Raw genomic sequence first — 13208 nt, 5'->3', positions numbered from 1 at the left:
TCATAGCTACTAACCTGGGAAAGTGTTTCCAACAGCTGTCTTTACTTAGTATACATTTAAAAAAGTTTTGCTCATTGGTTGCGACTTGCAACTACACTTGTAAAATTTAGTACCAATTTTTACAAATCAGGCCCGATGACTCTGTAGTGGACATATCTCTTTAGCTCAGTACTTTACAACTTTTTAGAATTAGTTGTATCAGTTTATAATTATATCATGTGTTCATGAACTAGGCTGATGATGATGTCATACATAGAAGTCTATTGAGTATTTCAGTATCCTGGGTTTTATAACGATTCTTTGGATCTGTTTATTTCAGGTTTGGTGTAACTATATATATATATATATATATATATATAGATAGATGATATAGATATATATATATATATATATAGATATATATATATATATAGATATATATATAGATATAAAAATTCTGTAAGGCTTGTCAGTGCATAGGGCTCAGATGTTGCTCTTGCTCTACTCTGCAGTGAAGTTTGGGTTTGGCAGCTGTTTCAGCAAACACGTTTGACATTAGTAACTGTAGTAAGATTAATAGTAATTAATAGTCTGATAGCATGGAAATGCAGTGGTAAATACGTAGAGAAAAGTAACCTTTAGCTCTTTGTAGTAAAGATACCTGGGGAAGAGGGTATATAAAACCCCACAGACTGAGTATTAGCAGTGTCCAGCAGTCTTCTAACGTAATTAAATGCGAACATGTTTTATAATATATGAGGTTTGTCTGGCTAATTAATTTTCCACATAAATGAACACAACATGCCAGCTAAATACTTAGAATCGGTCTCAGTAATACAAATCTGAATGCTAGGAGAGGCATATATAGTAAGAGTAAGTTATTCCGTGTAAGTTGAGTTTGTTTTTCAGAAACATTAGGCAAAAAGAATATATGGTCTCCATGAAGCTTTAGTCCTTACAACACTGGTCTTACTGGTCTTAAATTCTGCACAGTTCACCAGATCAGAATGTAAGTATAATAAGGTTACATTGCAAACAAAAATAAAAAAAAACTGAAATTCCATGAAACAAGTTGTTGCTCTAAAAAGTGCACTTTTAAAATCCTAAGGCCGGGGTGTTTTTGGAAGCTGAGAAAAGTGGATCCAATCCTTCCCTGGCTCTGTTGATCATCATGGACCGAGTGGACATTGAGGGACTCTGGGAATGGAAAGCAGGACTTTGTTGGCTAAGCACATAGGCGTTCATTTACAATAGATAGCAATTATGACTTGTGCCAAAAAACATGCCAAAAAAACCTGAAGAGCAGGTTTACTAAAGTGCATGAGCTTCTGTCATTGTGAATATTGCGGTGCAAATATATATTAACGCCTATTATCGCATTCATGCTACATAAGTTGTCTTGCAAGGTTTTCTAAAGATTATTGCATGAATTGTCGTCAAATATAGACAAAATTGTTGCCTTTTATTGCCTCGTGGAGAGTGGCGTTATATAAAAGAAAGCCAGAAATTATATAGTGGGAGAGATGAAAAATATCAGCAAAAATGAGTGATTGCACTGGGGAAGAATGATACTTATAAATTTAATCCGCAAGATTTATAGCAGATTATGCAGTTAACCTCAATGAATGCCATAAAAACTTGCAACTTGCCAGAAATAATGCTGAATCGGCTACACTTGCGTAATAAACGCGACTTATCGAAAGACAAATTTGTCTCTTGCACTTTAGTAAACATGTGAGTGGAGTTGCTAGAACATTCCCAGCGATAATGGGCGATGGTTTATAGACAAGTTTTAGTAAATGGACACCATAGTTCTAAGACTGTTCGATGCCGTTTTCAAGCTCTGTGCAGCATGAATAAATAAATTTCAAATACTGCATATTCTTTCTAAATATTGGCAACATGTGTTAATGTTATTTTTCTTGCTGAGAAATAGTGCTGTGCCAATAAACGCCTCCTTTCTAGATTAAGACTCTAGCACATTCTGGGTCTAGGCATCCATCCCACCCCTGGAAGGCTTTATAATCAGGCTTTATAATCAGGACATGGCTGTAAAATAATATGTGATGTTGGCATCAGTTCTGCTGTTCAGATCAGCATTTATTTGTCTGTGCCCTTTTGATCTTTAGGATGATTTGATCCCTTTCTTATTTATTAAGAGGTAATTATCGCTGCAGTTTTTCATTTAGCAGAGAACATGATCCCAAATGTAATGAGAGCTGCATATTGGAAGTGATGAGACTATGAAATCGCCACACACACACCCATGGCAGCTAGCAAAATTCTAATTTTCAGAACACAAAATTACACTAGAGCATTGACTACAATTTCTAGCAAGCTTAGGCAGCTAATTAGAATAGTACTATGTATCATGAGCTCTTTATATGGTGTTGGTGTCCTCTTTCTTACTTCAAAAACCCTGAACTTGGGCTCTCCAAAACCCACTGTTCTGAAAAGGTAATCTGAGATAATGCAAACTTGATGATATTCAATGAGCGGCACATTATGGATAAATTGCAGTATTCAGTATCATCAAAGCTCAATTCCATGTACAAATATCTAAGGGGCCGATTCACTAACTTCGAGTGAAGGATTCGAAGTAAAAAAACTTCGAATTTCGAAGTGTTTTTTGGGCTACTTCGATCATCAAATGGGCTACTTCGACCTTCGACTATGACTTCGAATCGAAGGATTCGAACTAAAAATCGTTCGACTATTCGACCATTCGATAATCGAAGTACTGTCTCTTTAAAAAAAACTTTGACCCCCTAGTCCGCCATCTAAAACCTTCCGAACTCAATGTTAGCCTATGGGGAAGGTCCCCATAGGCTTTCCTAAGTTTTTTTGATCGAAGGATATTCCTTCAATCGTTGGATTAAAATCCTTCGAATCGAACGATTCGAAGGATTTAATCGTTCGATCGAAGGAATAATCCTTCGATCGTTCGATCGTACTATCTGCGCTAAATCCTTCGTCTTCGATATTCAAAGTCGAAGGATTGTAATTCCCAGTCGAATATCGAGGGTTAATTAACCCTCGATATTCGACCCTTGGTGAATCGGCCCCTATGTGTCTATATATATATATATATATATATATATCTATATACCATACTACAGTATATATATATATATATATATATATATAGAAAATTAAACAATGGGTGCCCCAGCACTCTTAGAAGTATACTTGCTGTGTTGGTCGGTGCTCGCTCCAATAGGAGACGCCGTCACATCCCCACATCAAATAGAATATGTAAAGAAGAAGCAGCACTCGTCAATTGCAAAAAAGTGTATTAAAAGATCAGAGCATCACTCAAGGCAACGTTTCGGACAGCATATGTGCCCTTTGTCAAGCCCAAAAAGAGTTCTCTCAGCTTATCACAGGTATCACATTATATAGGCAACAAACAGGAAATGACCTCAAAATTTGCATATACACAGGTACAGAGCATTATCATATACATGTATCTATAAAAACAAAAACAGGTCATAATCACGATTTAAACCCCGAGGATATAAAGATTTGAGCATATTAATCCACCATACCTCTCTTCTTTTAAGTTTCAATTCTCGATCCCCCCCCTCTTTTCATGGGCGGTACTACTTCCAAAACCATAAATTTAAGCTGATCTGCCGTGTGTCCCAAATCAACAAAATGCTTTGAGACAGGTAATGTGGTATTGCCCAAATTAATGCTAGACCGATGTTGCGATATACGTGATTTGACCATCTGGGTGGTCTCACCCACATAGATGAGACCACACGGACATGTCAACACGTAAATCGCAAATTTTGAAATACACGTGAAGTGTCCTCTTAGCTGTATCTGTTGGCCAGTCTGGGGGTGAATAAACTCTCTGCCTTTCAATACAAAGGGACATTGTACGCAGCTCAGGCAAGGATACATACCCTTAGATCTACCTCCCCAAAATGTATGAGTCTCCTTGGGTTTAGTTCTCACTAAAGTGGAAGTGACATGTGCCCCAATAGTTTTGCCTCTCCTATAGGAGATAAGCGGAGGTGCTCGGGGTTTAAATCGTGATTATGACCTGTTTTTGTTTTTATAGATACATGTATATGATAATGCTCTGTACCTGTGTATATGCAAATTTTGAGGTCATTTCCTGTTTGTTGCCTATATAATGTGATACCTGTGATAAGCTGAGAGAACTCTTTTTGGGCTTGACAAAGGGCACATATGCTGTCCGAAACGTTGCCTTGAGTGATGCTCTGATCTTTTAATACACTTTTTTGCAATTGACGAGTGCTGCTTCTTCTTTACATATTCTATTTGATGTGGGGATGTGACGGCGTCTCCTATTGGAGCGAGCACCGACCAACACAGCAAGTATACTTCTAAGAGTGCTGGGGCACCCATTGTTTAATTTTCTATATTTCCGTAGCCCACGTGCACTTTTATTGGGTCGATTAGACGCGATGGAGAATCAAAGTGGAACGCAATATGGCGCTGGAACGCATCACGGAACCTCAGTCTACACGGAAGCTGAAGTGACGCGTATCCTGTCACACTTTTCCGGTCCTGCGGAGTTTCTGCAAGTGCCGACAGTTACTAATACACGGCGGCAACTAGAAACGCTGCGCAAGAGGACGGTGGATTTGGAACTACACGGGCTGACTTTAGCTGAGTATCACAAAAAGGCATGGATACCACGTGGATTACGAGTAAGTCTACGTCCTACTCTTTTTGCCAATAATACTGGCTATTGTAATCAATTTAAGCAGATTGTCGATAGATGTTCCACTGATATCATGCTATTGACACTTGAATATATTAATAAGGAACTTACAGTGGTCCAACAAGAGATCAGCCAGGTTGAAGCTGAATTAAAACAATGCTGCCCACTTGAGGAACTGGAACAGGTGCATGAACAACTAATTGCAAAGTTGGATCGCTATCGCAAAGAGGGAGAGCGTCAGAAGCGATCGAAGTTTGATAGAGATACACTTGATTACCAAAAAGGTTATGTGTATGCCTGGTTAACTGATGTGAGAGATAAACATGCTTTTTATCGTTTTGAAGGAAAACGTCATGTACAGGGGCCTAGAGGTGAAGACTCCTACTACTCTAATCAAGAAAGGGCTCAGGGAGTGGATTTTTTGGTAAAATCCCCAAAGAAAGGCCAAGGAGACCATGGAAACGAGGAGGTGTTAAACACAGGAGGCATGACAAGACGACCGCTACGCGGTTGCAGCAAGAGGACAATAAGCAAGTAATCTACAATATTTCTTCTAAACGGCTCACACCAGTTGAGGAGTCAGTATTGTCACTGGGTCTTAATTTTTGTCCGGATAGACCTACGGACTTGTTTCAATTAGATGTTGATCTATACCGCTTTTTTCGTACTTTGAGGCTGAAGGTTCACTTTTTTCAGAAACCACAGGAACAACTGACTTCTAATGGCGATAGCCAGTCATTGGACATTGAGACTTTTGGTTTATACGGCAAGAGTGTGTATGTTCCTCCTACTACATACGCTGCTGTAGAAACATATATTAATAACATCATGGCAGAAGTTAAAAATGTTTGTCAGGTGGAGGGTGATCCTTCATTTGTGACACATAATTTGTCCAAGCAACAGCGTGACGCTTTGAGAGATCTTTCATTGAGAACCGATATTACGATTAAGCCCTCTGATAAGGGGGGCGCAATTGTGGTAATGGACACTACACAGTACATTGCAGAGATTGAGAGGCAATTGGCAGATGGGGAGGTTTATAAACCATTATCCAGTGATCCCCTGTTGGGCATTATACGAAAGATTAAAACTTTACTGGATTATATGGTTGATAGGGGAGTGATCACTGACAAATTGAGGAATTATTTGATGGTCAGGAACCCAGTCACGCCGACCATATACGTTCTCCCTAAAATTCATAAGGACCCAATGTGTCCACCAGGGAGACCTATAGTGGCCGGCATTGACTCGGTTTTTTGCCCATTAGCTATAATGCTCGATAAAGTACTAAGTCCCTTGATTCAAGAGGTACCTTCCTATATAAGGGATACTGGACATTTTCTTCATAAATTACAATCACTAGGAAATGTGGGGGAGGGTGTAATTCTGGCCACGTTGGATGTGGCCAGTCTTTACACGTCTATACCACATAGTGATGGGTTAGAAGCAAGTCAGTGGATACTGAGGGAAGGAGCGCAGTACTCTGTACATCAGATTGATTTCTTCCTACAGGCTTTGGAGATCATATTATGTTGTAACTATTTCACTTTTCGGGAACAGTACTACCTCCAACTACGTGGAACCGCGATGGGATCCAACGTCGCCCCGTCATATGCCAATGCCTTTATGGCAAGGCTTGAACAGCTACACATTTACCTTGATGTAGACTTCTCCAGACATTGTTTGGCCTGGTGGAGATACATCGATGATGTATTTGTGTTATGGCGGGGTGACGTTGACTCCCTACAGCGGTTCCATGGTAGGATTAATGGGGTACACCCCTCAATCTCATTTACGCTGGTCTATGATCTCCAAAAAATCCACTTTCTTGATGTTCTAGTATACAAAGATTTAGAAGGTTCTATATGTACTTCTTTATTCACAAAGCCTACTGATAGGAATCAAATTCTTCATTTTACCAGTCAGCACCCCCCACATACGAAGAAATCAATCCCCATTAGCCAACTCTCAAGGGTACAGAGGTTAGTGAGTGAAGGGAAGGAAAAAGAGAAGCAGGAACAAATTATGTGCCACAAGTTTAGAGAGAGGGGATACCCAGAAAAGGTGATTCAACAAGCCCAGCAAAGGGTCAGACATCCTAAGGGGAAAACTAAACAGACGCAACGTGTGCCATTTGTCACCCAGTTTCACAACAATAGCGAAGCTATTGGTAAATTACTACGCAAACATTGGTATATTTTACGAAATGCCTATCCTACCATACCAGAATTTAGAGCACCTCCGCTTATCTCCTATAGGAGAGGCAAAACTATTGGGGCACATGTCACTTCCACTTTAGTGAGAACTAAACCCAAGGAGACTCATACATTTTGGGGAGGTAGATCTAAGGGTATGTATCCTTGCCTGAGCTGCGTACAATGTCCCTTTGTATTGAAAGGCAGAGAGTTTATTCACCCCCAGACTGGCCAACAGATACAGCTAAGAGGACACTTCACGTGTATTTCAAAATTTGCGATTTACGTGTTGACATGTCCGTGTGGTCTCATCTATGTGGGTGAGACCACCCAGATGGTCAAATCACGTATATCGCAACATCGGTCTAGCATTAATTTGGGCAATACCACATTACCTGTCTCAAAGCATTTTGTTGATTTGGGACACACGGCAGATCAGCTTAAATTTATGGTTTTGGAAGTAGTACCGCCCATGAAAAGAGGGGGGGATCGAGAATTGAAACTTAAAAGAAGAGAGGTATGGTGGATTAATATGCTCAAATCTTTATATCCTCGGGGTTTAAATCGTGATTATGACCTGTTTTTGTTTTTATAGATACATGTATATGATAATGCTCTGTACCTGTGTATATGCAAATTTTGAGGTCATTTCCTGTTTGTTGCCTATATAATGTGATACCTGTGATAAGCTGAGAGAACTCTTTTTGGGCTTGACAAAGGGCACATATGCTGTCCGAAACGTTGCCTTGAGTGATGCTCTGATCTTTTAATACACTTTTTTGCAATTGACGAGTGCTGCTTCTTCTTTACATATTCTATATATATATATATATATATATATATATATATATATATATATATATATATATATATATATATATACATTTCCACATAGAGCCAATTAGAGTGCGGCTCTATGTGGAAATTTGTAAGTAAAATTTGATCCAGCACCAACAATAATTCCAAAATCCGGATCAGAGTGCGGCTGCCTACAAGCGATTATATATATTTGAGAAAGGCTGAGTAGTCAGCCGAAACATTAGTTGCATCTTTGATAATAAAATATTTCTAATTTATTCACCTTAAGATCAAATATATATATATATATATATATATATGTCTTGATTGGCAATCTAACGAAACATAATTCCTGCATCCTGGCTTTTTGTAAAATTTCTTATTCGTGGGTGCTGAAAAGTTGTTCCGTCTGCGTGCCTAAATTAAATACATAATTACAATCAATAGTAATGATAGACACTCTCTGCAGCAGCAGGAATGCTAATTTGCATTACAAAATAAAATCCCAGGGCAATATAAAATCTAAATTATACGGTCTCATAATAGCTGAATGCAGGGGTGCTACTGGCTCCTTCAAAAGACCTGCTACCAGGGCTATGAAATAAAAAATGGGACCAGTCTGGATTACCTTAAGTACCCTGGAATCATTCCTGCATACTGAACGCCATGTAGCAAAATCACTGTTAATGGCACCAGCTTTAATAGTTACAAATAGAAAATTGCATTTCATAAATTGTTTGTACATTGAGTTTCCTGCTGTTTTTCATACATAAGTTCTGAAGCAACACACCTAGTCAATAGCACATTTATTTCTAGACAATCTTTGTGCCTTCCATTGGTCTGTTATTTACAGACTGGCCAGCGTTAAAGCTTCTAGAACTCTAGAGGTTAACAGTATTTTCCAGTAAGATAACAGAGCCATTTTATGCATACGTTGAGCCTACCTAATTCATATTCTTTAAACATGCCCATTTTTCATTTTGCCCGTCTATCAATCAGCCCATAGATTTCCTTTTATCATGCAGCTGCAGACTCCTATTCAACGTCCCAGACCCATCAATCAATGTAGAGAAGTTATAGCAGCTTTACACAGAGCTGAGGCTGCTGTTTCTGGAGTCATGGCTCACTTATAGCAGCTTCAGTCTCCCATGATCCAGGAGGAGATGAAGTTGTTGATGTGAAATGTACATAGTGACTGTGTAAGATTATATTTCTGAAGTCATAGTTTAGTTACAGACCTGCATGTAATAATACTATTAATAGTAATAATAATAATAGTATTGCAAGGCACGTTGCTTATTTTAGTGTCCTTTAATTTCTCACACTCTGCCTTCATTCTGCCCAGGGTACTGGTAAACCAGCAAAGTTAAATAGATTGATAAAATAGGTCTATTTCACTCTATACCTTTTGGAAAACTAAGTGAAAACTGAGCATGCTATATGTAGAAACACATACAGAATGATAACAGTGGCAAAATAATCTTACAGTATCAGTATATTGATCATGTTAAAAAATGCAGTCTACTTTTGTGTGTTCAACCAAGGGTGGTGTTTACATATAATCACAGGATTATGGGTAACACTGTTCGGTTACTCTTTCTGCACACTAGAGTAGGGTACTTTTGGATACTGTGTAGACTGCAGGTCAGTGGGCAGTGGGTCAGTTGTGTTATATTTTGGTAGCCAAGGATGAGTACAGTATAACAGTGTTTTATTAGCAGGTTCATGCAGCCATTACACTTCAACAGTAGCTTCAACTCTAACGCTTTAAGCAGTATAGAAAATACTATGTATAAACAGTATAACTCTTGTGCACAGTGACACCTACAGGCCATTTGTATAAAAAATAGGCTTCTTTATCTTTTTTTTTCACTTCCTCCCAGCAATAAATGCTCTGACTTCACTTTTAAAGTAGACTGTAACTAATGCTTATTTCCCTTAAACACCCAGAACCCCTATTTAAAGGGATAGTTCCCCAAGTTAGTTTACCAAACATTTATTTTTAGATGGGGTTAGCGATCTCCATTTGAAAGCTGGAAAGAGTCAGACATAGGGAAATAATACAAAAACTATAAAAAATAAAAATATGAAGTCTAATTGAAAAGTTCCATAGGATTAGCCATTCCATAACATACTAAAAGTTAACGTAAACATGAACATTCCCAGTGTCAAACTGGGATGCCAGGGGCCCACCAGAAAATCTTAGACCATGGGCCCACTTTCCAAACTATTATTCCTCCTCTCTTCATACAACCTATTTTTTTTCCTAGTCTGTTATCACGCCATAATATACTATATTCTTCAATTATTAAGCCTCTTAAATAAACAGGGAATGACCATGAAATAGGCCAAATGGTTAGAAGCAAGAGGCCCACTGACACCTGAGCCCACTGGGAGTTTTCATGGTATCCTGGTGGGCCAGTCCGATACTGAACATCCCCTTTAAAAGGACACAGTGACTTGTAGGGGGCAGATCTTAATCAAAAGCAGGTGGAGTTTTGGACTAACATTGGTTGTGTCTCAGTAGAGATGGATCTCAGGAAGAGCTCAAATTGGCCGAGTTTTTTAGTTTGAAATGTGTTAAAGTCGAGGGATGAACTCATCACAGCAAGCGTACAGCATACAGAGCGTAGGCCTATATATTCTAGGTGTGGCTAGATGAGAAACTGGTTCATGTATGACATGAAATTAATTTATAAGTTGAATTACATTTTGCTCCCACAAGCAACCCCATTGTTTACAAAGAAATAGCCAGAGAACATTGATGGTTCGCTTGACTTCTGAAAAAGCAGTAATGTCATTACCTATATGCAGAGAATCTCCCTGTAAATACTGAGAAAACGGCTCCCTTGAGAAACCTCTACATTGCTCTAAAATATATGGAGATATAGTTAGTGAGCATGAATTGCATAATTTGATCACCGAGATCAGCTCTTCCTCCTGACTGCAGAATTTCAGTGGTTTAAGTGTATTTCAATAAGTCAAATAGTTGTATTAAAGGTAAGTGAACTACATCAATTATTACCCTTTATTAACCATACCTGGTATGACACTTTCCCCTGTTGATTTGATCAATTTGCACCTCTGGCCCATAACCTACTATAGGACAGTTGAGCACATCCAAGCATACTCATTGGCACTCATTTTCAGTACTTTTTATCAGATGCAAGCCTATAGCAGAGTACAGAACCTATCAAATACTGAATTCCCACATGGTTTGGTTTAGGGGTCAGAATAGTAGCCCTATGTTGGTCAATAAATTTGACTCTATACATAAGCTCAATCTAAGAGCGAAGGGCTCATTCCTATCTAAAGTAAGCATTCGGAGTTCAGAAGGTAAAGAAAAAATCACAGTATAAATCCTGATTTCAAATGAGCTCAAATGGTGTGTTTGGGAAACCTCAAAGTGGGGGCTGTGAATAGTTTCACTCTAATGCAGGAACCAGAAGCTGTGAGAATGTTTTAGCAGAGCAGTCACGTGGCTGCCACCAGGACCCGCTTAACTAAGAATAGTCTTTATGTAAGTGATGATGCAAAAGCAAATACAGCGCCTAGCAACTATTTATTATTCACAGTTATCTGCTCCCTGTGTGAAATTGCAGTTCTTGATTTAGAAGATATATGTATATATATTATTAATCCCTGCCACGTGCTCTTTCTCTCACTTCTCACCAACATTTCCCCCCCCATCTTCTCTCTCTCTCTCATTTGTCCCTCCAATAAATGACATACTGTACGAAGAATTGTGAGTGATAGATACAGAGATTTGTCAAGAGCAGAAGCAAAGATGAAGAGTTTTTGAGAAGAATAAACTCATATACCTGCTTCTCTCTTGGTAATTGCAGTTCCAAGACATTGGTCTGATCTTCTTCTTTGTCATACCTTATTATAATGCAGTGGCTTTGTAAGAAAAAGAACAGGTTGGGGTGCTGATTTTTCTTCTATTTTACTAAACACATTTGATCAACCCTACCCAAACTGGTCTGTTACATGTATGATATGAACATGTGCCTTTTATTACATTTTGGTATTCAATTCTATGATTTGTCAAAAAGAAATTATTATCACTTGTAGCCACCATTTATAGTGACCATGTACTAATAGTGACGATTTTGAATATGGTGGCTGAAGACGGCTGTAGGTCCTACTGTAGCTTTTAATCATTCCTTATCTTTGTTAATACTCTTAGAAGACAGTGGATATAGGATGGGCCTCACCATAGTCGAGGATGAAAGGGGTGCTGCATAGGGAAATCTACCTGAAGAGCACATTGGTTCTGTTAAATGACCCCGCCAATTTCTTTAAAAGCACAAAGTTGGTAACTAATATGGGGCATAATGTTCAGTTCCAGGAAGATTCTGAATGGAATGGATCCAACAAACTAGGTATTTTAGTTTGATCAAAAACTGACCAACTTTATAAGTCACTGATCTATTATAAATGTTACATTATTTTCAATCTCCCCTGTCGGGTTCTATCTACCCTAGTACCCTTTTTTCACTCTATCCCATCTACTTCATATAATAAACCACTTGTCTTTTTAACACTCCTTTCTAGACTTACTCTGTTTTGTTGTACTTGGCCTTACCTGAGGGAATACGCACTAGGAAAGAAATGAGCTTTTCTGACTTTGTTTTTAGTTAGGTCAGTAAGAAGTATTGAAGTATCTGTCACTAGTACATATCCAGTGATTCATCTTCCTCCCTAGTGATGCCAAGTAATGGCCATTGTGTCCAGGTCGCACTTCCCCTTCCAGCAACATTTTTACACACATTTTTTTCTTCCAAAATGTCTCAGCCACAATGAAAATGTCCAGGGGAGAAATGATGATAGGTTAATTTGGTTTAGGTCTGTATAGAGTAAAATTTTGGGGTGCACAAATGACATTTCCAAAGCTCAATAGTGATTTGAAATTTGGCGGCATTACAACAAAACCATAAAGCTATAAGATAACTTCTGTGTTTACATCATTCTTACAATTTAGCGACCAAGAACTGTGTATTTACAGACACTTTTGTGAATTCCCAATGACATGGCATGCAAGTTCTGAACAGAACAGAACAAGTGATATTAAACCATACAAGTTTAGTTAACAGCTCAATGGATATAACCTTCAAGTTTACAGCACCAAGGCCAAGTCTATGCCTGTGTATTAATAAAAATACATTTTGAAATTATAAGCCTAGTTTGGTATATTACCTTTAACATGCCTACACGTAATTATGTGTTAATACTTTTTGGAAAATAGAAATACATGATTACCAGAGTAGGAGGATAATCATATAATAACATGCCTTAGGACAGTGGCTCCTAAACTGTGGGGTTGGCCCCCTGGGGGGACTTGGAGCATTGTCACGGGGCTCATTCTGAAGGATATAGAACATTTAGGGAAAATTATATAAATGAATAACGAAAGCCCAATTTGAAGGGTAAGATTTGGGGTGAAAACGTATTTGCTATCTTATATATTATTGGAGCTATGGCTGAATGAATAATAAAACAATAGTTATCTATATCTGTAACCTTATTATTTAAGG

General features: G+C 38.4%; 1 protein-coding gene across 1 annotated transcript in view; it reads right to left on the bottom strand.

Annotated features, from left to right (window-relative positions):
* Nucleotides 1-13208, bottom strand: part of desi2l.L (desumoylating isopeptidase 2 like L homeolog) — a 36967-nt gene that overhangs the window by 11332 nt on the left and 12427 nt on the right. The window lies entirely within an intron of this gene.

The sequence above is a fragment of the Xenopus laevis genome, chromosome 8L (assembly GCF_017654675.1).
Source record: "Xenopus laevis strain J_2021 chromosome 8L, Xenopus_laevis_v10.1, whole genome shotgun sequence".
Lineage (NCBI taxonomy): Eukaryota > Metazoa > Chordata > Amphibia > Anura > Pipidae > Xenopus > Xenopus laevis.
This window is presented reverse-complemented; position numbering and strand designations above follow the sequence as displayed.